Genomic DNA, 24,639 nt, shown 5'->3' on the forward strand with positions numbered 1-24,639 from the left:
ACAGGATGTAATTTTACAGTATTGACTCTGATTTATTATATTATTTTGTTACTACTGTATTATTTTCTGTATATTTGTTTTTCATTCATTATATATATAAAAAATATATATTTTTTCTTTTTTACTACTTTGTATGTCACTGATTCTGCTTTTTATTCAGCTGTTGGGTTAATGAGGGCATGTGTATATAATTATCTCCCTCCCTATTTGTCAGCTATTGCCATGACTAAGACCATCTGTCGAAACATGTTGGCTTAAGCACTGTGTAACTCCCTGTTTGGATTGAAGATTTTATTTTTTGCATAATAAATTTTGGAAATTGGATACCACTTCGCTGGAAAACTTTTTCTTCTATATCAGAGATAATTTGCTCCATGTTTATTATGAGCTAAAGACCCTTTTTCTGGGTTTTTTTGTAAGAGGGTGTGGCCTAATGAAAAGTGGGTGTGACCTAATGGAAAGTGTGCGTGCCTCTCGATAAAAGGGTCGTGACCTTGCTTGTGAGACCATGTAACAAAATTTTGTGCTAATTATTAGCTCAAAGTAAGCCAACCTGTAAACTTGACAATCAAAATGTTGATGTTCCCTGACCGGGAATCGAACCCGGGCCGCGGCGGTGAGAGCGCCGAATCCTAACCACTAGACTACCAGGGAAACTGTCTGCTCACTTTTAGATGCCCTTCCGGTCTCGGCTTTACCAGTTGTACAGCACTATAATGGTAGGCTCAAATAGACAAGTGGAGACCACATAGAAAGCTGGAGCGATCCAACAGAAAACTGGTGGGAAGGTTTATAGGGTTGTCTAGTGCCGCTCACAGTAAGAAATGTATAATGTTGAAAAGGACATACGTGTAAGGCTACAGCCCCACTATCAGTATTTGGTCAGTATTTTTTCTCAGGAGTGGGAGCCAAAACCAGGTGAGGAACAATCAGAGAAAAGGTATAATAGAAATGTAGCACCCTGAGGATTCGGCTGCTACAGGAGTATTGCACCTCAACCCAGAGGTGTGATATTCCACTCCCGGGTAAGGAAGGAGTGTGGAACTGAGCTCAGATAGACTGCATGCACTACATACATCCCATTCCAGAGGAGCAGGCCGACGGCACTCCCACTTAGAAATGTGCAGGTGCGACCGAGCCTGTTCCTGGCTGGAGTGGGAGGGGGGAGGAACATCCCATGTAGTGTAGGGGCAGATAGGGGGAGCAGTCTGGGTAGTGGTAGGAGCTCATTGGGTGCTGGTCACCTGAGCTCACACATAGAGGGATATATAAGGAGGGCACCAACTAGGATCAGGGTCAGACGCAGAGGAGCCTGTCAGACGCTGAGCACAAGTCAGTCAGTGCAGAGAACAAGTCTGCTGCAGAGGAAGTCAGCCTGCAGCAAGGGAGCAGAACAGACCTGAGCCTGAAGAGTGAGAGAGTGGAGTACAGAAAGACCCAGAGGGGGACAAAGAAGGGACCCAAGAACCCAAATAAGAACACCGGGTGAGGAGTCAGCAGAAGGGTACCGGAACCCAAGCTGGTGGGGGTAAAGACATTCCCCAGCCAGAGACCGGAGACCGTGGGCAGAGTCTGTCACGGTCACCCACTACATTCACCCTGAAGGCACACCACATGGAGGGTCAGGGAACCTGAGGCCAAAGGTTGCCCAACAGAAGGCCCGAGGGAGCTGGATTTAGGTGAATCACTGGTGGGGACGGCTGAAGAAAGGACAGAGGGAGAGCTCAGGGCCACGCTCCGGACTTGTTTGGGGGTTGGCTGGATCCAGGACCTGGTGGACGCAGCACGGCTCGGGAGGTCACTTGGAGCTAGAGTGACCAGGAACATCTGCAGTAAGTAAAGACCCTTAACTGCACAACCCGAGTCTGTCATCATTACCGGCTGCACCGCACCACCACAACCCCCATCCTCTGCGCCTGTCCCCTCTGAGGCTATACCCCTCCCGTTGGGGGTTATCCCACCAAGCTGCGCACCCACCATCAGCCTCAGCGGACCCTGCAGCAGCGGCGGCCACAGTGACCGCATCACAACGGGTGGCGTAGTCGACACAACGAACTTTAATAACATCAGTAAGGACTGCCACATAACACTGAGCTTGACGCCCTGGGCACGGGACCGGGTCACAGCCGCTCGGAGACTACAACCCCCCCCATCTGATCCGGTGCCGGGTATTCCCCTCAAAAAGGAATATGTCCCAGGGGGCGCGTCAACTTTGGCGTAGTCGGCAGGATTACGTGCCCGCAACACCCGGGTACTGCGTGCCTGAAGAAAAGTGCAAGTTTACCTTAGAAAGAAGACTCCTGCCGGTTCCGGAGGGTCCACGCCATCGGACTCCATCACCAGTCGTTTCCCGCCGATTGTCCGCCATTTCCAGCTTGTTCCCGCCATCTGCAGAGTTTCCCGCCACTGGGCGACGCTTCCCGCCAAAACCGCAGATTTCCCGCCTTGGAAGAGCAGCGGACGCCATTATGGGCGTGCCAAAGGAGGGCAAGAGGCCACATCCCATCGTGGGCCGGGACAGAAATTGGCGCCAAAAGTGGAAACCGCCCCCACCAACAGAGACTGTGATGCTGGAGGTGTCTGTCAGCGTGAAAGAACTCCCCCTGGAGCTGACAGTCACCGAGTTGCCCCGGGACCGCCCTCGAAGTGGGAGGAGACGAAAGAAGAGAGAAAAGATGGGTGTCGCCGGGAGCAGTGTAGAACGAGCGCACCCGGAGGCAAGAGGTCTAATGAGGAGTAGCGGAGAAGCTCACCCGGAGTCGAGGAGAGAAAGAGTGGACCCGGGAATGGAGCGGCAGCAGAGCAGCACCGGCCCGCTGGCCAGGAGCCTGCTGGAGGAAGAAGGAGGAGAGCAGAGCAGCACCGGCCCGCTGGCCAGGAGCCTGCCGGAAGCAGAGCAGAGCAGCACCGACCCGATGGTCAGGAGCCTGCTGGAGTCAACAACCCCGCTAGGCTTAGCGGAGATCCTGGCGCAGCTTCCCCGAGATCGGGAGTGCGCGCGGAGTGCCCTGGAGGGCCTCGCGGGAAGGATGGCCCGAGTGCAGAGGGAGATCCTGGCGGAGTGGGGCCGGGAGATGGCCCAGCAAGCTGGAACCCGTCCACTTAACCCGCTCCCTTGGAAGAAGACATCGACTGCCTCTGCGGATGACGCGGGAGGACCCAAGGCCGGAGACGGCGCAGAAGAGGGAGCGAGACGCATGGCAGCAGGTAAGGGGGATGCCTATACCCCATACCGGAAGACCGCTTACCTGCCCCAGCTCCCCGTCGCAGAGCCCGAAGGTCCCCCGGCCGTACCCGAGACCGCCATGACATCGCCACCGACTAGGCCCCGACCGGAAGCCGCCGTCGCGACCCCGATGACGTCACGCATCGTGACCCGGAGCGTGGCGCCGGAAGAGGAGCCTCCGGCCTGGTCACAGGGCCTAGCATTTCCGGGCGCCGCATCCAAAGCAGAGCCATCTACCTCCGCGGAGCCTCCGGCCTGGTCGCAAGGCCAGGTAACCCAGGGCGCCGCCGTCCTAACGGTGCCCTTCACCTTCCAGGTGCCCCAGGCCTGGCCGCAAGGCCTGGGCAACCCGGGCGCCACCACCACCGCGCCCGCGCCCGTAATACCTAGGGTGCCACATCTGGGAGAGGACCCCTTCAGCCAGCTAACGTGGCCGGACGGTCGGCCTTTCATCTGGCCCGAAGGATTCTTGGAGCTGGAGCGGCAGAAGCAACTAGGTCCCCTGTGTGAGCCCCTAATCCCGGCTCCGAAGCCCGTGACTCGGGTCTCGCCTCCACTCGAGGAAGCCCAGTTCGTGTGGGACCCCACGGGAGAAGATTTGATGGGGTTCACCGGAGAGACTCGGGCAGCTGCAGCAGCGCGCACAGAGTGTTGCCGTCAACAGCTGGCAGAGTTCAAGAGAGAGCGGGAGGAGAGGCAGGCCAAAGAGCAATGGGCCCAGACCCGCAGCGCGGAGCAAAAGAGTCGGACCAGAAGGGACCCCCGTGCAGCAGATCGTCCCCGTACCATCGGGACGGTAATAAAGTTTAATGCGCAGCATGGGTGGGGCTTCATAAGGGACCGGAACACCATGGGTGACGTCTTCGTTACACGACGGGACGTCGAGTCCCACCTGCCAGAGGGTCACAAAGGCCGTGACCTCTACGTCGGTGATGAGGTAACGTTCACCCGGCACAAGTGTGCCAAGGGACCTTACGCCCTCCACGTGCATCGCTTGACGGAGGAGGAGTTGCGGTGCGAGGAGGAGGAGCAAGAGGACCCGGACGGGTCTGAAGAAACCACCAGCCGTAAGATAAGAGCAGGAGGCAGACGCCGTTGAGTGCGGCAGAGCAGGAGACTGTATATAGTTGCCTGTCGGGGCACAGTGAATCGGAACTGAAACTGAAACTGGAACTGTTGTTGCTGCTAAAATAGTCCCCGTTGGGACCAGTGAACTGTTACCTGTAACCCTTTCCATACCAGGCTGAGGACTGTGAGCAGCCATCCCTTTCCCTTTACCTGGCCGGGGACTGAGAACGGCAAAATTTCCCTGTACATAGTTGCGCTTGCTAAAGCGCCCCCTACCGGTTTTATTTGGGAAACTGTTTTACAAAAGACTGTCGCACTCTACCTGGTCACGAGTTGCACGGTGACCAGAGGAACAGAAGAGAGAAAGAGACGACGAGAATGTTGTTTACCTGAAAAAGTTTATATATATATTTATATAGTATTTCGTATAATATTTAATATGTTTTACATGTTTATAAAAATGTTGTATGTTTTGGTGTTTTTTGTCTTTGCAGCCCGAGGACGTGCTGTGATTTACCAGGGGGGAATGTAGCACCCTGAGGATTCGGCTGCTACAGGAGTATTGCACCTCAACCCAGAGGTGTGATATTCCACTCCCGGGTAAGGAAGGAGTGTGGAACTGAGCTCAGATAGACTGCATGCACTACATACATCCCATTCCAGAGGAGCAGGCCGACGGCACTCCCACTTAGAAATGTGCAGGTGCGACCGAGCCTGTTCCTGGCTGGAGTGGGAGGGGGGAGGAACATCCCATGTAGTGTAGGGGCAGATAGGGGGAGCAGTCTGGGTAGTGGTAGGAGCTCATTGGGTGCTGGTCACCTGAGCTCACACATAGAGGGATATATAAGGAGGGCACCAACTAGGATCAGGGTCAGACGCAGAGGAGCCTGTCAGACGCTGAGCACAAGTCAGTCAGTGCAGAGAACAAGTCTGCTGCAGAGGAAGTCAGCCTGCAGCAAGGGAGCAGAACAGACCTGAGCCTGAAGAGTGAGAGAGTGGAGTACAGAAAGACCCAGAGGGGGACAAAGAAGGGACCCAAGAACCCAAATAAGAACACCGGGTGAGGAGTCAGCAGAAGGGTACCGGAACCCAAGCTGGTGGGGGTAAAGACATTCCCCAGCCAGAGACCGGAGACCGTGGGCAGAGTCTGTCACGGTCACCCACTACATTCACCCTGAAGGCACACCACATGGAGGGTCAGGGAACCTGAGGCCAAAGGTTGCCCAACAGAAGGCCCGAGGGAGCTGGATTTAGGTGAATCACTGGTGGGGACGGCTGAAGAAAGGACAGAGGGAGAGCTCAGGGCCACGCTCCGGACTTGTTTGGGGGTTGGCTGGATCCAGGACCTGGTGGACGCAGCACGGCTCGGGAGGTCACTTGGAGCTAGAGTGACCAGGAACATCTGCAGTAAGTAAAGACCCTTAACTGCACAACCCGAGTCTGTCATCATTACCGGCTGCACCGCACCACCACAACCCCCATCCTCTGCGCCTGTCCCCTCTGAGGCTATACCCCTCCCGTTGGGGGTTATCCCACCAAGCTGCGCACCCACCATCAGCCTCAGCGGACCCTGCAGCAGCGGCGGCCACAGTGACCGCATCACAACGGGTGGCGTAGTCGACACAACGAACTTTAATAACATCAGTAAGGACTGCCACATAACACTGAGCTTGACGCCCTGGGCACGGGACCGGGTCACAGCCGCTCGGAGACTACAACCCCCCCCATCTGATCCGGTGCCGGGTATTCCCCTCAAAAAGGAATATGTCCCAGGGGGCGCGTCAGAAACAAGTCACCAATTCTGCATTTATTACCCACTCCTGGTTTTGGCTCCCACTCCTGAGAAAAAACACTGACCGAATACTGATAGTAGGGCCGTGGCCTAAGTAGGAAAGTTGAAATGTAGTTTGGGGAAGGAAGAGTTTTCCATCCACCGATTCCATATTTTATAAACATCCCCCAAATATGTAACATATTCACCTCTCATTACATCCTCGAAAACAGTCAGGATAGGCCAGAGAACAGCCGCCCGCCCCCCACCCGCAGGCTTGGACGCAGGCTTGGACGCAGGCTTGGACGCAGGCCTGCATGACAATGGGTTGGAGGGAGTGGCTAGGCCTTAATGGTATTGGGGAGTGGTTTAATGTTTTTTTTTTAAGAGCTTGTGAGGGGAGGGGTTACCCAGATTCCTGCTCACAGGGGTAGTGTGTTGTCTCCCCCATACCGTCCTGTGAATACCAGATGGTGTCCACAGCGCAGCTCTTGGAAGCCCTGAGGACGGCTGCAGGAGCAGGTAGCAGCGATCATCGGAGGGGGGGGCTCCTGACAAGCTGTCGCTCGACCTGGCTCCCCAGGCACTGCGCAGGCGTAGGATCCCCTCCGGGGACCCTCCAGGCCGGGTGCCAGTCAGGAAGCGCAGCAGCAGGCCCCGGTCTGGGAGGAATCCACCCGCTGGCATGTGTCATGCGGCGGTTAGTAGGCCGCAGACCGTGTCATGGGCGGGGCCTACACGCGCCAGGGCTGATGGTACCAGTGACGTCACGGGGAGTCGGCACCGCGATGCTCTTGTCGGGCGGTCCGCCTCCTCAGACACAGAAGACAGCAGGATCATCCAGGATGGGCAGCAATCGGGCGGTGATAACAGGCAAGTGTTATTACCCGCCCTTACTGGCGGTCCGTGGGCTGCTTCAAATTCAGGAGCAGACACGCGGGTCACTGGCACACAGACCTTGCAGGCAGGGGTCAGAGGGGGCAGGGGGCTGGGTGACAATGATGTGCCCTCACATACACTGCCCCCTGGTCCTTTTTCAACATAAGTGCATGTCAGTGACTTTCCGCCATACAGGGCTGCGTCGGCGGGATCCATTGCATCGGCGGTGTTCGGGTCACAAGAGATGGAGGGTCCAACGGGAAGAATCAGAAGTCGGGACGGATGGCTGGATTGAGGAAGGTCGGCTGGGGGGACCACAGCTCCTCCGCAGCCTGGTGAGTTGTGTTCTATGTCTTGTTCGTTAACTCAGAATTTTCTATACCCAGGTTTAAGTGTTAATCAGGGGTCGGTGGCTGGGGGTACAAGTCAGGGACAGATGGGGGTGGTTGGCGAATGGGTGAGTGAAGTATTAGCAATTGTGAGGGAGTTATTGTCGCGACTGGAAAGGGGTAGTAGTGCCGCTTCAGGCCATTTAGCCGCATGGGTGAGCCCGGGCTGAGCAGTGTGGGTAATAGACTTGAGGGTGAGAGTCAATTGCCCGAGCCCGTTTTGGTGTCGGTGCAGACAGAAAAAGAAAAGGAGTGTAGAATTAATTTGGACGATAGGGCTCACGGGGAGGTTTATGTGTGTTTTGAAGGTCCGTTAGGGGCACACCTTAAGAAAGAGGTGAGGGAAAAAGTTTGGAAAGACGAATACATAGAAATTTTTTCTCTTCTGCCTCTGGTGAAATTTAACCTGGAAAAAAGTAAAAAGGATGATAGTAGGAAGGAGGACGAAGAGAAGAAAAGGTGGCGTTTAATCCCGCAGACTTTCACTAATTGGCTGCAGGCATTCGCCATTTTGGCGAGCTTGATAGGTGAGAAGGCACCGGAGAACTGCCCTCCCTTGTTTTGCTATATGGATGCTATTGGGGAGGCGCATAGGACTTACGGGGTACAGACTTGGCTTCGGTATGACGAGCAGTTTCTTCAGAGGAAAGCTATTCGTCCTGCCATAAGGTGGGATCAGAAGGACATTGGCCTTTGGTTACGGGTGATGGCTCCTTCTAGATTGGGGCATTTCCCTCACGAAGGGGCCGGCTTCGCCGGCCATTCTGCTCATCAATCAGGTACGCAGGCGAGTGGAGGCACATCCGGGCAGTCAGGAATTCAAAAACCGGGTTTATGCTGGCAGTTCAACGACAGCCAATGTAAATTTGGGGCCAACTGCAGGTTCAACCATCTTTGCTCACACTGCAATGGCTCATCACATGGCGCTGCCAGGTGTTTCAAAAAGAAAGTCAAGTCAGGGGCCAACAATTCTCAAGGGGGAGACACCGGTGAACTTAACCACGGTGCTCCCCTATCTAAATAGGTTTCCTGATAGGGAAAAAGCGGCAGTGTTATTATCAGGTTTTGCTGACGAATTTAAAATTCCTCCACCTGCATTTGACATTTCCCGGGTGCTGAAAAGTCTCAGATCAGCAGATCAGTATCCGGAGGTGGTTTCTGTAAAGTTACAAAAAGAGGTGGCTTTGGGGCGTATGGCTGGTCCTTTTGCCGATCCTCCTTTTTCAAATTTGGTAGCATCTCCATTGGGCGTAGTGCCCCAAAAGGAGCCTAAAAAGTTTAGGCTCATTCACCATCTTTCTTATCCGCGGGGAAGGTCAGTTAATGACATGGTTGATCCGGAACTGTGTACCGTGGTTTATACGTCATTCAATGAGGCGGCGCGGTGGGTTAGATGGTGTGGTAAAGGGGCATTGCTGGCTAAGACGGATGTGGAATCAGCATTTCGGTTGTTGCCTGTTCATCCTGAAAGAGTTAGGTTGTTGGGTTGTTACTGGCGGGGGGTGAGTTATTTGTGGATAGGTGTTTGCCCATGGGCTGTTCTTTGTCTTATTCCTTGTTTGAGGCTTTCAGTACATTTCTAGAATGGGTCGTCCAGGATGTGACCAATCTTGAATCTATCATCCATTATCTGGATGATTTTTTGTGCATTAGTTCGGGCGATTCTACACGTTGTGAAATTCTGCTGAGAGCGATTCAGTGGGTAGCAGAGCGTTTCGGAGTGCCTTTGGCTTCAGAAAAAACTGAAGATCCAACTACGACCATTTGTTTTTTAGGAATTGTAATTGATTCAGTTAATTGGGAATTTAGGTTGCCAGGGGAGAAAGTGTCGGCTTTGAAAAAGGAGGTTGCGCGGGCTAGGAAGTTAAAAAAAATGACTTTGAGGGAAATACAGTCTCTTCTTGGGAAACTTAATTTTGCATGCCACATTATTCCCATGGGGAGAATTTTTTCTTGTCGGTTAGCCAGCGCTACGGCGGGGGTGAAATCGCCACATCATTACGTTCGTTTGTCGGCTGAACACAGAGATGATTTGGTAGTGTGGGAGAAATTTCTGGAGCAATATAACGGACGTTCATTGCTCATGGAGGAAGTACAGGACAATTGTACTTTGGAATTGTACACAGATGCGGCGGGAAGTTCAGGTTTTGGGGCGTACTTTAGAGGTCAATGGTGCGCATCCAGTTGGCCTGAAGATTGGGTAGCTTCAGGATTGGTAAAAAACATAGCCTTATTAGAGATTTTGGTGGCAGTATATCTGTGGAGGGGGGAACTTCAAAATAAGAGGGTACGGTTTAACTGCGACAACATGGGGATCGTGTGTGCAATTAATAACATTACAGCATCCTCGCCTCCAGTGATTAGGGTTCTCCGCCAGTTAGTGCTGATTTGCCTTTCCATGAATGCTTATGTGACAGCGTCTCACGTACCCAGAGTGCAGAATGCCATTGCTGATTTTTGGCACCAGAGGCGGCAGACAAGGGGCTGGAGTGCCCTCCGGAGCTTTGGAAAGTGGTATACGGGCCGCTGAGTCGATGATTAGGTCATCGTTGGCGGTGGGAACTTGGGAAGCGTATCAATCTATCTGGCAATTATGGGAAGACCGGTTGTTTAATACGGTCGGGCTTTCGGCTCTGGACGATGATCAGTTAGGAGTATTATTGTCATGGATAAGTCAAAGGGCCGAGGGGGGTTGGTCAGTAGCAAAAATCTCTCAGACTATTGCGGCTATGGCCTTTGGCTTCAAGTTACATGGTCAGAGAGATTTAACAAAAAGTTTCGTGATAAAACAGGCATTGAAGGGGTTTCGGAGGGGGAAGGGGCAGGATGACTCTAGGAGGCCAGTTTCATTTGGCATTTTTGAAAAGATAGGGGGGGGTTTCCTTCTGTGTGTTGCTCTGAGTTTGAAATTTGTCTTTTAAGATTGGCCTTTTTCCTGGCCTTCTTTGGAGCTTTGAGGGTGGGTGAGATCGTATCACCTAGCAGATCAGTGGGCGGGGGTCTTTTGTCAGCAGATGTGGTGGGCACCTCAGGAAGTGTGGAATTTTGAATCCGGAAATCAAACACGGATCAGTTGGGAAAAGGAAGACGCTTAGTTTTGGGAGCAGTTGGGAATTCTTTTATGTGTCCGATAAGATGCTTGCAGCTGTTTAGGGAGTCTGAACCAAAGCAGGGAGGTCCATTATTGTGTCACAAGGATGGGTCTTTCTTGTCCAGATACCAGTTTATAACAGTATTTAGGAAGTGTTTAAAGTCATTGGGGTTAGATTCATCCCGTTTTGGGTCACACTAGTTTCGGATTGGAGCAGCAACGGAAGCGGCTGCGGGTGGTCTTAATAGGGAAACTATACAGCGCATTGGGCGGTGGGAGTCGAGGCGTTATCGGAGTTATATCAGACCTCAGGCTCAGGCAGGTAAACTGCCTCTTTAATGTTGGATTTTATGGCTGCTGTTGGTTTAAGGCAAGTGTTTTTCAAATTTGTTTGTGTTTATTCTGCAGGTTCCAATTCCGCGTTAGTATGGATTCTGGGACACTTCTACGTGCACTGGGGAGCACTGAGGGCGGATATAAGGCCTGCAGGAAGGTAGCTCGGTTTTGGCAGAGAAACGGCTGTGATCAGGTGGTTGGGCTTTAGAGGCATGAGTTGATGTAGAGTGCTGCAGGAGGTACATCACAGCGCGCGTTTAGATAGGTCATGTGACATTTTGGTTTTGCACGTGGGGGAGAACGACCTAGGTTTGCGCCCTTTTAGAGAGATGATAAAGGATATTAAACATGATTTGTTGTGATTGTGGTTGGCATTTCCAGGTTTGTTTATTGTTTGGTCGGAGATTGTCCCTTGGAGATTTTGGCGTAGAGCTAAGTCCGTTGAGAGAATCAATAAAGCTAGGATTAAAGTTAATAGGGCAGTCTCTAGTTTTGTTACTAGGAATGGGGGGATTGCTGTGCGGCATTTCGATTTAGAGAAAGGAGAGGGTGAATTTTGGTTGGCGGATGGTGTGCATTTAAATGCAGTGGGCATTGACATGTGGGCTTTGGGATTACAAGAGGGCATCGAGAGGGCCATAGCTTTTCGTTCGGGGGGGGTCTCAGGCATTTGAGATATTCAAAGTGCCCTCGTTGTGGTGGTCGGGGGTCCCTGAAGTTGGATTTAAATTGGTATGGTGGTCCATTAGGGTATGGATTCCTTAATTGGAAAACGTTGGTTGCTGATCTGGTTTTGGGGGTCTCACGGCAGGTAATGTCGGAGCCCGGGAAGTGGAAGTAAATAATGGAACCCTTTGGGGTTATGGTGCTCTCGAGCCAGTGGGGTAACGGCTGGGGGCAATTTGGTTTTAATTGTTGGTTTTATGTTAATCACCAGATCTTTGGAGCTTCAAGGATCCTCCTACCATTGAGTGTTAATTATTTATCTATGTAATTTTTGTTTAAATAAAGGCTGCTGTGGCCAGAATTTCCCAAAAGAATATGGTGTTTTAGTCTTATTTTATTTTAGTACGGGAATTACAAAGAGGGAAGGGTACAAATTTGGATGGTTTGGTTAAACGGATCATCGACAATACCAGTATCATGGAGAAACTGTACCATATATTCTATGAAGCTTGGTAGGTACAAGACTGACCCTGTGTAATAATGTAATTGATGTTTTAACAAATGAGACTTTAGGATGAGTTTTATGATTGTTACTCCCAATAGGTGGCGCTAGATTCAAGTCTTCTTCCCCTATGAAGATTGTGATTGTATATGTGTTTATGGTGGAGGCGACTATATTGCATCCAGTTGGCTGCTGCTCTTTTTCTCTTTTATATTGTTTAGCCGTCTATATGGGGTTGAGTTTTTAGAAATCCAGGAGTGGAAGCTGCAGATGAACTGGTTTTAGTCAAGAGAAGGCGTTTTTCATTATGTGAGTGGCGGTGGCGTTTCTTTCAGGCTCCACATAGAAGCCTACAGAGAAAAACAGCACCAAAACCGGGAAATTGAACAGTGTCTTTAGATGCACAGTGAGCAGAAGTTTTCAATAAATCACACCCACTTTGTTTGGACCTGTTCACACGTAGCGTAAATGCTGCTTTTTTTCTGCAGTTTTTTTTTGCACAGTAATTCTGCTGCATTTAACTATCCAAGCAAATCGGATGTGATTTCATGAAAACTCCTGACCATTGTGTGTCTAAAGATGCTGCTGAACTCTGTGGTTTTAATGCATTTTTTCTTCATGGGCTTCTATGGGGAACCTGAGAAAAATGCATTTAAAAATAAAAAATTGTGAGAAAAACGCAGCTACTTTTTTAAGTGCAGAATCAAAGTTTTTCTGTAGAATAAAAAAAAACACATTAAATACTCTGCTTCAATCTGCACCAAAAATGCATCAAATAAGGAGAATATTAAGATTTGAGAGTCCTCAGTGGTTGATACCTTTTAATGGCTAAGGCCACGGCCCCACGGTCAGTATTTGGTCAGTATTCAATCAGTATTTTTTCACAGGAGTGGGAGCCAAAACCAGGTAAGGAACAATCAGAGAAAAGGTATAATAGAAACAAGTCACCAATTCTGCATTTATCACCCACTCCTTGTTTTGGCCCCCACTCCTGAGAAAAAATACTGACCGAATACTGACCAAATACTGACAGTGGGGCTGTGGATTTACTGAAAACATGGTAACAAATAGCAAGCTTTCGAGACTACTCAGGTCTCTTTGACGCGCCTCCTGGGCTGTGGGGTACTCGGTGCCGGGCCGGTCGTTGCTATTGGAGATGTCACAGTGGCGGTGACGCGGTCCGTGACCCAGGGCGGTCAGTAAAAGGGGGATTATTTACAGGGGATTTATAGTTTTTATATAAAGTTTGTGACGCCACCTGTGGTATGCGACTATGTGGAGCCGCCGTTGCAGTGCAGATCCTCTGGAGCTGTTGTTGATGCAGCAGAGTTGGTTTAGCTCTCCACAGGTAGAACTTAGCTCCAGGGCAGTGTAGATGTTTAGATGTTGCTGGGCATTGTAGTGCAGTGTAGTGCAGGGGGTGATGGCACAGCAGTAATTCACAGAGACAGTGGGGTGCAGTCTTCAGAGTTTACTCACAGTTGTTAAGTTCCTCAGGTTGCACTGTACAGATTACAGCCTCCCACATCGCACTTCGTTCACCACGGGAGGGGTTTAGCAATCCCTCAGGTAATTCAAGAGCGCTTAACGGGACCCCTTTCTGTGTGCCTTTCTCAGTTGTCTTCCTGCGCTGGCTCTCACCCTCCTGCCCTGTGCCTCACAATCAGTGTCCCAAGCCGGTAGCCTTGGATCTTGTCGGGCGACCTGCAGTCCCCTGGACCCTCTGTGACCACCTTTTCGGCGATGTAATTGTGGCTGTGGCAACTGCACCCTAAAAGTACAGAAGCCTGCGGTTTCTAGCTGAGCCTTGTAGTTCTCCACTAGTTTAGGGGCCGGTCCCCTCGGCGGCTTGATCCTTCCACACCTGGTAGATTCGGGCGTACGGGTGGCCTCCAGCACTGCCCGTACCCCTAGGATCCCCTTGTTCCTCCTGGAGCCCTCCTTCCTGCTCCTGTCCTCAGACTTGGGACTCTCTACTAGGCCCTCCTCCCGAGCAGAGCTCCTACAGAGCTCCTGCTCCATACACTATCCTCCTCAGACTGGCTTGTCTTTTCAAGATGGTTCCCTCCTTTATATCACTTCCTTTCCTGTGCTCCCCTGAACTATGTCCTCCACCCACACCCACTACATGGTTCCACCCTCCAGCTAGGGACCAGGGACTGTGCTCTCCCTTAGGAGCAATCTCGCCCTGCCCCCACTGAAGTGGAATGTGTTGGATGCAGGTGTTAGGGTCCCGGGCAGCACTCTATCCTTAGCTGAGAGTGAGATACCACACCTCTGGGTGAGATGCAGCAAAACACAGCACGTCCGCGGGCTGGAACAGAGTAAAACACAATTTTTAGAATGCATTCGCATAGAAGATATTAAACAAACTTTTTCTTCCCTTTATGGGAGGCACATTTCTTGAACGTTTCAGGTTACTATTAGCATATCAAACATTATAAAAGCATATTTAATAACATTCTTCTTCACATATAAAACATTTTTCCATATAAAACATTCTTAGCAGGTTACAGCGTGATCTGTAACCGGGTGTCCATTCTTTTCAACAAGGTGCAATTTAACAAACATGAGCATGAGGGACCCGTCCGAAAACCCTCAATGTAGGCCCTGGGCGTGGCTGCAGGGCATAGGTGATCCAGGTGTTGGACCACGTCTTCGGCCACGCCAAACGGGTTTTTGTTCTCAGGTCATTTTTGTTGCATAAAACCAAGGGGCACTTTAAGAAGTGCAACTATTTACAAGGTCAGTTATTGGCTGCTCACAGTCCTCAGCCTGTCAGTCTTTGGTACCCTGACCGGGTAACTATGAAAATGACTCACCCAGGGGGATATGGGGGAAATTCGATACTCAGGCCTTGACCTTCTGTGCGATGTCACGGCAGTCGGCTCCCAGGCCCATACCCTGGGGTCACTCTTAAAAAGGGGTCTTGTTACTTGAAGCAATGAATAACAGTTTTGTCTAGTGACGCCACCTGTGGTTCCTGGTAATGGGTACCAATGCTGCTGCAGACCTCCGGGGCTCATGGGATGGCAGCTGGGATGCTACAGCTCCCCACAGGCGGAGCGGGCCCCCGGGGTTGGGTTGATGGAAGGGATGCAGGTGAGAGGTGGCCCGGTGGGGTCAGGGGGAATGATGGACACGTTTCAGTACCTTTACTGGTGTAACGGCAGGTATGGTCCAGGGTACTCAGTAGGAAGGGTGCACTTCTGGACTCTCCCCAGTGAGCGGGTAGCAGGCCTCCTGATCCATTTCTTCCTCTCTCTAAAGCTCCCGGCCAGCCTGGAACTAGGCCTAGCTTCTGTACTGTTTCACTCTCTCTCCTGTCTGCTTGGTAGTAGAACTTTTCTCTGGCAACCACTATCCCTGGACGCTGGGGCCTTCGTGGTTCCTAGTTCTGTAAATGATTATAGCTTCAGGTTGACCAGGGGTCTGTAATCCTCCTGGTATGCCGGTTATCCCTACTGGGTGTAGAGGACCCTGTAGGCGCGGACCCGGTGTCCGGCTTGTGTTCTGGGGTGAGCTTAAGATGCTCCTCTTCCCCCTTAACTCCTCTCTCCTTTTCTTGCCTCCGGCCGCACTCTAGGCCCTCAGGCTTCAGCAGGTGCTTTGGGCCTTGGCTGGCCCTCAGCACAGCAGCTAACGTGCTGCTTCTTCACTGATCTCTAGTGCCAGCACATTCTGCCTACCTAACTCCACCCTCCAGTATATATATCCCTAACAGGGCTCCCTCTGGTGGTATGAGGTGGAAGGGTGGGGGTGTCTGTGTGTAGTGAGGGCCTCTTGTTGGTGTGAACCTTTTCCAGTTCACACCAACATCAACATTGCTGTACCCTTCCGGGTAACTAACTATATACAGTACAGTTCCACCTACTGCTCAGTAGTGGTGCTTCCTCCGTGGAAACGACTCCTGTCCACTATAGGCTGGCCCAGCTGGGTCATCAGCTCTATATGGCGAGGGTTCACTCTCCTCCACCACCCTGTGGACGTTCAGGGCATACCAGCCCCTCTCACTTCTCTGCCTGGTGTAGGTGATATGATCACCAGGGTAGAGATTTCGATCTGGATGTCCTTCCTTCAGGTGGGACTCCACATCCCTCCTGTTGCCGAAAAGATCCGTCTCGGCGTGTGGATCCCAGATGAAACCTCATCCTCCATCCAGGTTAAACTTCACCACAGTCCCTTCGGCACGGGGACCATGTGCAGCTTCCTTGTTTTTGCGGGCCCGGGCCTTCTCCTCCATGTTCCGGGCCTCTAGTCTCTCCCACTGCATCCGCAGGAGGTGCCGCTCTTTTTCCAGCTGCCCCAGCTCCCTCTTGCAGTGCTCCACCCGACGTGCAACCTCGGCTCTGGTTTCCCGGGGAAACCCCATGAGGTCCCCCCCAGGGTTGTCCCACAGGAACTGGTCCTCTTCCCTCCCGGAGATGGCTAAGGGCTCAGGAGGGGGTAACAGCGGGAGGCTACGGTCTTCCACCTCCACGGACCAGTCCCAGACAGCACGTCCATACACCCATTCGGGTGTGGGGGCTGATGGCTCTTGAAGGGGGCCTAGGAGCAGGTCTTCCTCATTAGCACCCAGGGTAGAGGGCTCCGGGACCAGGAGTGGAGCGGGCGCATGTGTGCCCGGGTATGGAGGTTCCGGCAGGGAGCCCAGGAGCAGATCACAACTTTCAGCGCCCGGGACAGGGAGTTCTACCAGGGGGCCCAGGAGCAGGTCAGCGCTTTCAGCGCCCGGGACAGGGAGTCTTCTCTTACCTGCTCCCGCGGCCGCTCCTGTGCTGCACGCTGCCTCCTGGTTCTGGTCAGGCTCCGCCGGGGCTGGGGCGCTGCTGGTCACTTGCAACGCTGACTGCTTCCAGGTCACCAACTTTTCCATCAGCTCTGCTCTCCAGGCAGCAATCTCAGCTCGCTGGGCCTCTTTCATCCTCCTGCCCAGTCCTTGCATTTCATCCCGGATGAAGCTGGTGTCCTCCAGGGACAACTTGGCTAGCATCCCCTCCACGGTGAGGGGCCCTGCCGCGGGCTGCAGACCACAAGCCGGAGCTTCAGGCTGACCTCCTTCCATCTTGCCTGCTGGGTGTGGTCTGTCTAGACTGCTTGAGACCACACCCTGTCTCCCAGTTTTCTTCTTTCTTCCTCTCCCCTTTCTGGGAGAGGATGGACACATCTACATACATGGTTACTGCTGCTTGGGGCGTGCTCCGCTTTTGGCGCCATTCTGGGACCCGGCCCACGATGGGAGGTTCTATGTTGTCTTTGAAAACGCACATAATGGCGCCCTTTCTTCTGGGGTGGGTGCCACATTCAGTATAGAACACAGTCTCTAGGCGCACAATACCCGGTGATAACGGGTGGGTTTATATCCTGTTCGTGACACCAAAGATGACGTGCCTCCTGGGCCATGGGGTACTCGGTGCCAGGCCGGTCGTTGCTAGGGGAGATGTCACAGTGGCGGTGACCCGCTCCGTGACCCAGGGCGGTCATTAAAAGAGGGATTATTTACAGGGGATTTATAGTTTTTATATAAAGTTCGTGACGCCACCTGTGGTATGCGACTGTGGAGCCGCCGCTGCAGTGCAGATCCTCTGGAGCTGTTATTGATGCAGCAGAGTTGGTTTAGCTCTCCACAGGCAGAGCTTAGCTCCAGGGCAGTGTAGATGTATAGATGTTGCTGGGCGTTGTAGTGCAGTGTAGTGCAGGGGGTGATGGCGCAGCAGTAATTCACAGAGACAGTGGGGTGCAGTCTTCAGAGTTTACTCACAGTTGTTAAGTTCCTCAGGTTTCACTGTACAGATTACAGCCTGCCACGTCGCACTGCGTTCACCAAGCAGGGGTTCAGTAATCCCTCAGATAATTCAAGAGGGCTTAACGGGACCCCTTTCTGTGTGCTTTTCTCAGTCATCTTCCTGCGCTGGCTCTCACCCTCCTGCCCTGCGCCTCATAATCAGTGTCCCAAGCCGGTAGCCTCGGATCTTGCGGGCGACCTGCTGTCCCCTGGACCCTCTGTGACCACCTTTTCGGCGATGTAATTGTGGCTGTGGCAACTGCACCCTAAAAGTACAGAAGCCTCCGGTTTCTAGCTGAGTCTTGTAGTTCTCCACTAGTTTAGGGGCCGGTCCCCTCTACGGCTTGATCCTTCCACACCTGGTAGATTCGGGCGTAAGGGTGGCCTCCAGCACCCCTAGGATCCCCTCGTTCCTCCTGGAGCCCTCCTTCCTGCTCCTCTTCTCAGACTTGGGACTCTCTGCTAGGCCCTCCTCCCGAGCAGAGCTCCTGCAGAGCTCCTGCTCCATACACTCTCCTCCTCTGACTGGCTTCTATTTTCAAGATGGTTCCCTCTTTTATATCACTTCCTTTCCTGTGCTCCCCTGAACTATGTCCTCCACCCACACCCACTACATGGTTCCACCCTCCAGCTAGGGACCAGGGACTGTGCTCTCCCTTAGGAGCAATCTCGCCCTGCCCCCACTGAAGTGGTATGTGTTGGATGCAGGTGTTAGGGTCCAGGGCAGCACTCTATCCTTACCTGAGAGTGAGATACCACACCTCTGGGTGAGATGCAGTACCTCTGTGGCGACTGAACCCACAGGGGCACCACATCTTCATCAGGCATAGTAAGATAAGATATTAGATAAGATTCTATGCCTGATGAAGAGACTCGAGTAGTCTCGAAAGCTTGCAATTTGTTACCATCTTTTCAGTTGGCCATTAAAAGGCATCAACCACTGAGGACTCTCAAATCTTAATATTTTTCTATCTACTGGCTAACACGGTACAAAGATATATCATTTTCCTGTATAAAATAAGGAGTAAACGCATAAAGAAATGTAGGAAAGGTAAAATAATCATACAAAGTTGTTATTTCGTAGTTTGATGCAGACACCTGCAAAAAAGTGCAGAATAATAAATACCACAGCAATTACACAACGTGTGAAACAAATCTATAATGACTGATGCAAAGTAAGAAAAACAACACTCTAAAACTATCAAAGATAATTTGCCCCATGTTTATTACGAGCGAAAGACCCTTTTTCTGGGATGTTTGGGAAGAGGGTGTGGCCTAATGGAAAGTGGGTGTGGCCTAATGGAAAGTGTGCGTGCCTCTCGAGAATATGTTCGTGACCTTGTTTGTGAGACTATGTAACAAAATTTAGTGCTAATAATTAGCTCAAAGTAAGCCAACTTGTAAACTTGACAATCAAAATGTTGATGTTCCCTGACCGGGAATCGAACCCGGGCCGCGGCGGTGAGAGCGCCGAATCCTAACCACTAGACCACCAGGGAAACTGTCTGTTCACTTTTAGATGCCCTTCCAGGTCTCTGCTTTACCAGTTGTACAGCACTATAATGGTAGGCTCAAATAGACAAGTGGAAACCACATAGAAAGCTGGAGTGATCCAACAGAAAACTGGTGGGAAGGTTTATAGGGTTGTCTAGTGCCGCTCACAGTAAGAAATGTAGAATGTTGAAAAGGACATATGTGTAAGGCTACAGTCCCACTATCAGTATTCGGTCAGTATTCGGTCAGTATTTTTTCTCAGGAGTGGGAGCCAAAACCAGGTGAGGAACAATCAGAGAAAAGGTCTAATAGAAACAAGTCACCAATTCTGCATTTATCACCCACTCCTCGTTTTGGCTCCCACTCCTGAGAAAAATACTGATCAAATACTGATAGTGGGGCCATGGACTTACTGAAAACATGGTAACAAATAGCAAGCTTTCGAGACTACTCAGGTCTCTTCATCAGGCATAGTAAGATAAGATATTAGATAAGATTCTATGCCTGATGAAGAGACTCGAGTAGTCTCGAAAGCTTGCAATTTGTTACCATCTTTTCAGTTAACCATTAAAAGACATCAATCACTGAGGACTCTCAAATCTTAATATTTTTCTATCTACAAGCTAACACGGTACAAAGATATAACTTTTTCCTGTATAAAATAAGGAGGAAACGCATAAAGAAATGTAGGAAAGATGAAATAATCATACAAAGTTGTTATTTCGTAGTTTGATGCAGACACCTGCAAAAAAGTGCAGAATAATAAATACCACAGCATTTACACAACGTGTGAAACAAATCTATAATGACTGATGCAAAGTAAGAAAGAAACACTCTAAAATTATCAAAGATAATTTGCCCCATGTTTATTACGAGTGAAAGACCCTTTTTCTGGGATGTTTGGGAAGAGGGTGTGGCCTAATGTAAAGTGGGTGTGGCCTAATGGAAAGTGTGCGTGCCTCTCGAGAAAAGGTTCGTGACCTTGCTTGTGAGACTATGTAACAAAATTTAGTGCTAATTATTAGCTCAAAGTAAGCCAACTTGTAAACTTGACAATCAAAATGTTGATGTTCCCTGACTGGGAATCGAACCCGGGCCGCGGCGGTGAGAGCGCCGAATCCTAACCACTAGACCACCAGGGAAACTGTCTGTTCACTTTTAGATGCCCTTCCAGGTCTCTGCTTTACCAATTGTACAGCACTATAATGGTAGGCTCAAATAGACAAGTGGAAACCACATAGAAAGCTGGAGAGATCCAACAGAAAACTGGTGGGAAGGTTTATAGGGTTGTCTAGTGCCGCTCACAGTAAGAAATGTATAATGTTGAAAAGGACATATGTGTAAGGCTACAGCCCCACTATCAGAAAAAAAAGGTATAATAGAAACGTCACCAATTCTGTATTTATCACCCACTCCTGGTTTTGGCAGCCACTCCTGAGAAAAAATACTGATAGTGGGGCCGTGGCCTAAGTAGGAAAGTTGAAAGGTAGTTTGGGGAAGGAAGAGTTTTCCATCCACGGATTCCATATTTTATAAAAACGCTCTCTGACATCAGTTCTGGTGGCTTTTTTCTTTTTTTTCCAAAATGCAGAATATTATGGACACTTTGACCACTTCTATTAGCTGCCATGTGAATTCTGGTCACTATTGAGCAGAATTGTGTTAATATATCTATGGGGCTAATAGCTCCAAGAGGTTTGTCCCTCAAGAACACAAAGGACTTGAGAGCCAATTGTTGGTTAAGGACAGTCTCCCGCAGTATTTGGACATTTTGAGCGGATAGCTGGGAAACATCCCCCAAATATGTAACATATCCCCCTCTCATTACATCCTCGAAAACAGTCTGGAGAAACTGTACCATATATTCTATGAAGCTTGGTAGGTACAAGATTGACCCTGTGTAATAATGTAATTGATGTTTTAACAAATAAGACTTTAGGATGACTTTTAGGATTGGTACTCCCAATAGGTGGCGCTAGATTCAAGTCTTCTTCCCCTATGAAGATTGTGATTGTATATGTGTTTATGGTGGAGGTGACTATATTGCATCCAGTTGGCTGCTGCTCTTTTTCTCTTTTATATTGTTTAGCCGTCTATATGGGGTTGAGTTTTTAGGAATCCAGGAGTGGAAGCTGCAGATGAACTGGTTTAAGTCGAGAGAAGGCGTTTTTCATTATGTGAGTGGCGGTGGCGTTTCTTTCAGGCTCCACATAGAAGCCTACAGAGAAAAACAGCACCGAAACCGGAAAATTCAACAGTGTCTTTAGATGCACAGTGAGCAGAAGTTTTCATGAAATCACACCCACTTTGTTTGGACCTGTTCATTCATAGCGTAAATGCTGCTTTTTTTCTGCAGTTTTTTTTTGCACAGTAATTCTGCTGCATTTAACTATCCAAGCAAATCGGATGTGATTTCATGAAAACTCCTGACCATTGTGTGTCTAAAGATGCTGCTGAACTCTGTGGTTTTAATGCATTTTTTCTTCATGGGCTTCTATGGGGAACCTGAAAAAAATGCATTTAAAAATAAAAAATTGTGAGAAAAACGCAGCTAGTTTTTTAAGTGGAGAATCAAAGTTTTTCTGTAGAATTAAAAAAAACACATTAAATACTCTGCTTCAATCTGCACCAAAAAATGCATCAAATAAGGAGAATATTAAGATTTGAGAGTCCTCAAGGGTTGATACCTTTTAATGGTTAAGGCCACGGCCCCACTGTCAGTATTTGGTCAGTATTCAATCAGTATTTTTTCTCAGGAGTGGGAGCTAAAACCAGATGAGGAAAAATCAGAGAAAAGGTCTAATAGAAGCAAGTCAGAAATTCTGCATTTATCACCCACTCCTCATTTTGGCTCCCACTCCTGATAAAAAATACTGATTGAATACTGACCAAGTACTGACAGTGGGGCCGTGGATTTACTGAAAAGATGGTAATAAATAGCAAGCTTTCGAGACTACTCAGGTCTCTTCATCAGGCATAGTAAGATAAGATATTAGATAAGATTCTATGCCTGATGAAGAGACTCGAGTAGTCTCGAAAGCTTGCTATTTATTACCATCTTTTCAGTTAGCCATTAAAAGGCATCAACCACTGAGGACTCTCAAATCTTAATATTTTTCTATCTACAAGCTAACATGGTACAAAGATATATGTTTTTCCTGTATGAAATAAGGAGGAAACGCATAAAGAAATGTAGGAAAGATTAAATAATTATACAAAGTTGTTATTTCGTAGTTTGATGCAGACACCTGCAAAAAAGTGCAGAATAATAAATACCACAGCAATTACACAACGTGTGAAACAAATCCATAATGACTGATGCAAAGTAAGAAAAACAACACTCTAAAACTATCAAAGATAATTTGCCCCATGTTTATTACGAGCGAAAGCCCTTTTTTCTGGGATGTTTGGGAAGAGGGTGTGGCCTAATGTAAAGTGGGTGTGGCCTAATGGAAAGGGGGCGTACCTCTCGAGAAAAGGGTCCTGACCTTGCTTGTGAGACCATGTAACAAAATTTAGTGCTAATTATTAGCTCAAAGTAAGCAAACTTGTAAACTTGACAATCAAAATGTTGATGTTACCTGACCGGGAATTGAACCTGGGCCGCGGCAGTGAGAGCGCCGAATCCTAACCACTAGACCACCAGGGAAACCGTCTGTTCACTTGTTCACTGACCACATAGAAAGCTGGAGCGATCCAACAGAAAACTGGTGGGAAGGTTTATAGGGTTGTCTAGTGCCGCTCACAGTAAGAAATGTAGAATGTTGAAAAGGACATACGTGTAAGGCTACAGCCCCACTATCAGTATGCAGTCAGTATTTTCTCTCAGGAGTGGGAGCCAAAACCAGGTGAGGAACAATCAGAGAAAAGGTATAATAGAAACAAGTCACCAATTCTGCATTTATCACCCACTCCTGGTTTTGGCTCCCACTCCTGAGAAAAAATACTGACCAAATACTGATAGTGGGGCCGTGGCCTAAGTAGGAAAGTTGAAAGGTAGTTTGGGGAAGGAAGAGTTTTCCATCCACGGATTCCATATTTTATAAAAATGCTCTCTGACATCAGTTCTGGTGGCTTTTTTCTTTTTTTTTCCAAATGTAGAATATTATGGACACTTTGACCACTTCTATTAGCCGCCATGTGAATACTGGTCACCATTCTCACATCCACACCACACTTTTCACTGCCACCACTCGCCCTTTTGATAAGTCACTGGGTCACACACTTGCCCACATGTCTCTCAGCTTTCCCGAGCACCTGATAGGTACTCTTCTGGCATACACAGAGTAACACAACCAAACTGTACTCGCCCTCCTCAGGATTTGTGGGGACGTTTAGTGCAGCAAGGAACAAATTTAGTAAATTTTAGATTTAACATATAAAAAGAAGCACAGCGCTTAAAAAAGTTCCAAAAGATGGAATAATAAACAGACATACACCCAGGCAAAAACTGGTAAAATTTGTGTTTATTCATGTATGAATTTAATGCATTAAAGGGTTTTTCCCAAGAACAATAGTTGATTTTAATCAATAGATCTTGGAATAATAATAAGTTCCACAATTTAATGTATTTAAATAAAATGTTCCTGTGCTGAGATAATCTTATAAATGAGCCCCTGCTGTGTACTGTGTAATGGCTGTGTCTGACTGTACAGGAACATGGTCTGATCATACCACATCTGCTGGGCAGGGGAGGGAGCAAAAGAGTATACAGACATTACAGCACGGGATCACAGCTGATTCTTTCTTTGAGGTAAAACATTGTTTAAAAACATAAAGGGAAATGTTTTACCTCACAAAAATAATCAGCTGCGATCCCATGTTGTAATGTCTGTATACTCTTTTGCTTCCTCCCCTGCCCAGGAGATGTGGTATGATCAGACCATGTTCCTGTACAGTCAGACACAGCCATTACACAGTACACAGCAGGGCCACATTTATAAGATTATCTCAGCCAGGGCTGTGGAGTCAGTAAGCCAAACTTCCGATTCCGACTCCTCAATTTCCATGACACTGACTCCAACTCCGACTCCACGACTCAGACTCCCTCATACACGGCTCATGTTTAAGTGATAAATTTACTGTAGCACAGATTCATCTCAGCTAAAAGTCTAGACCCTTAGATCAGGAATAGGACAGAGATTTATAGGACATTTCATAATTTTCCCAAATTCTTATGAAAAAATATTCCTCACAAACTGCTTTGAATTACTGTGACCAATTTGTTTTATATTTTAGGAGTCGCAGTTGGTCCATTTTATACTGACTCCGACTCCACCAAGATGGGCTCCGACTCCACAGCCCTGTTCTCAGCACAGGAACATTTTATTTAATCATCCAATTGTGGAATTTATTATTATTCCACGATGTATTGATTAAAATCAACTTTTGTTTGGGGGAAAAACCCTTTAATACCTACATATGTAAAATGC

At 49.2% G+C, this 24,639-nt stretch overlaps 2 non-coding genes across 2 annotated transcripts; both read right to left on the bottom strand.

Moving 5' to 3' along the window:
- Positions 1–582: 582 nt before the first annotated feature.
- On the bottom strand, positions 583–654 carry TRNAE-CUC (transfer RNA glutamic acid (anticodon CUC)). Its single transcript has one exon. It is a non-coding gene; the product is annotated as a tRNA-Glu (tRNA).
- An 18,486-nt stretch (positions 655–19,140) lies between these two features.
- Positions 19,141–19,212, bottom strand: TRNAE-CUC (transfer RNA glutamic acid (anticodon CUC)). Its single transcript has one exon. It is a non-coding gene; the product is annotated as a tRNA-Glu (tRNA).
- Between the last annotated feature and the right edge of the window lie 5,427 nt (positions 19,213–24,639).

This window comes from Phyllobates terribilis, unplaced genomic scaffold (assembly GCF_046119375.1).
Source record: "Phyllobates terribilis strain yellow unplaced genomic scaffold, ASM4611937v1 Scaffold_11__3_contigs__length_659146591, whole genome shotgun sequence".
Taxonomy (NCBI): Eukaryota; Metazoa; Chordata; class Amphibia; order Anura; family Dendrobatidae; genus Phyllobates; species Phyllobates terribilis.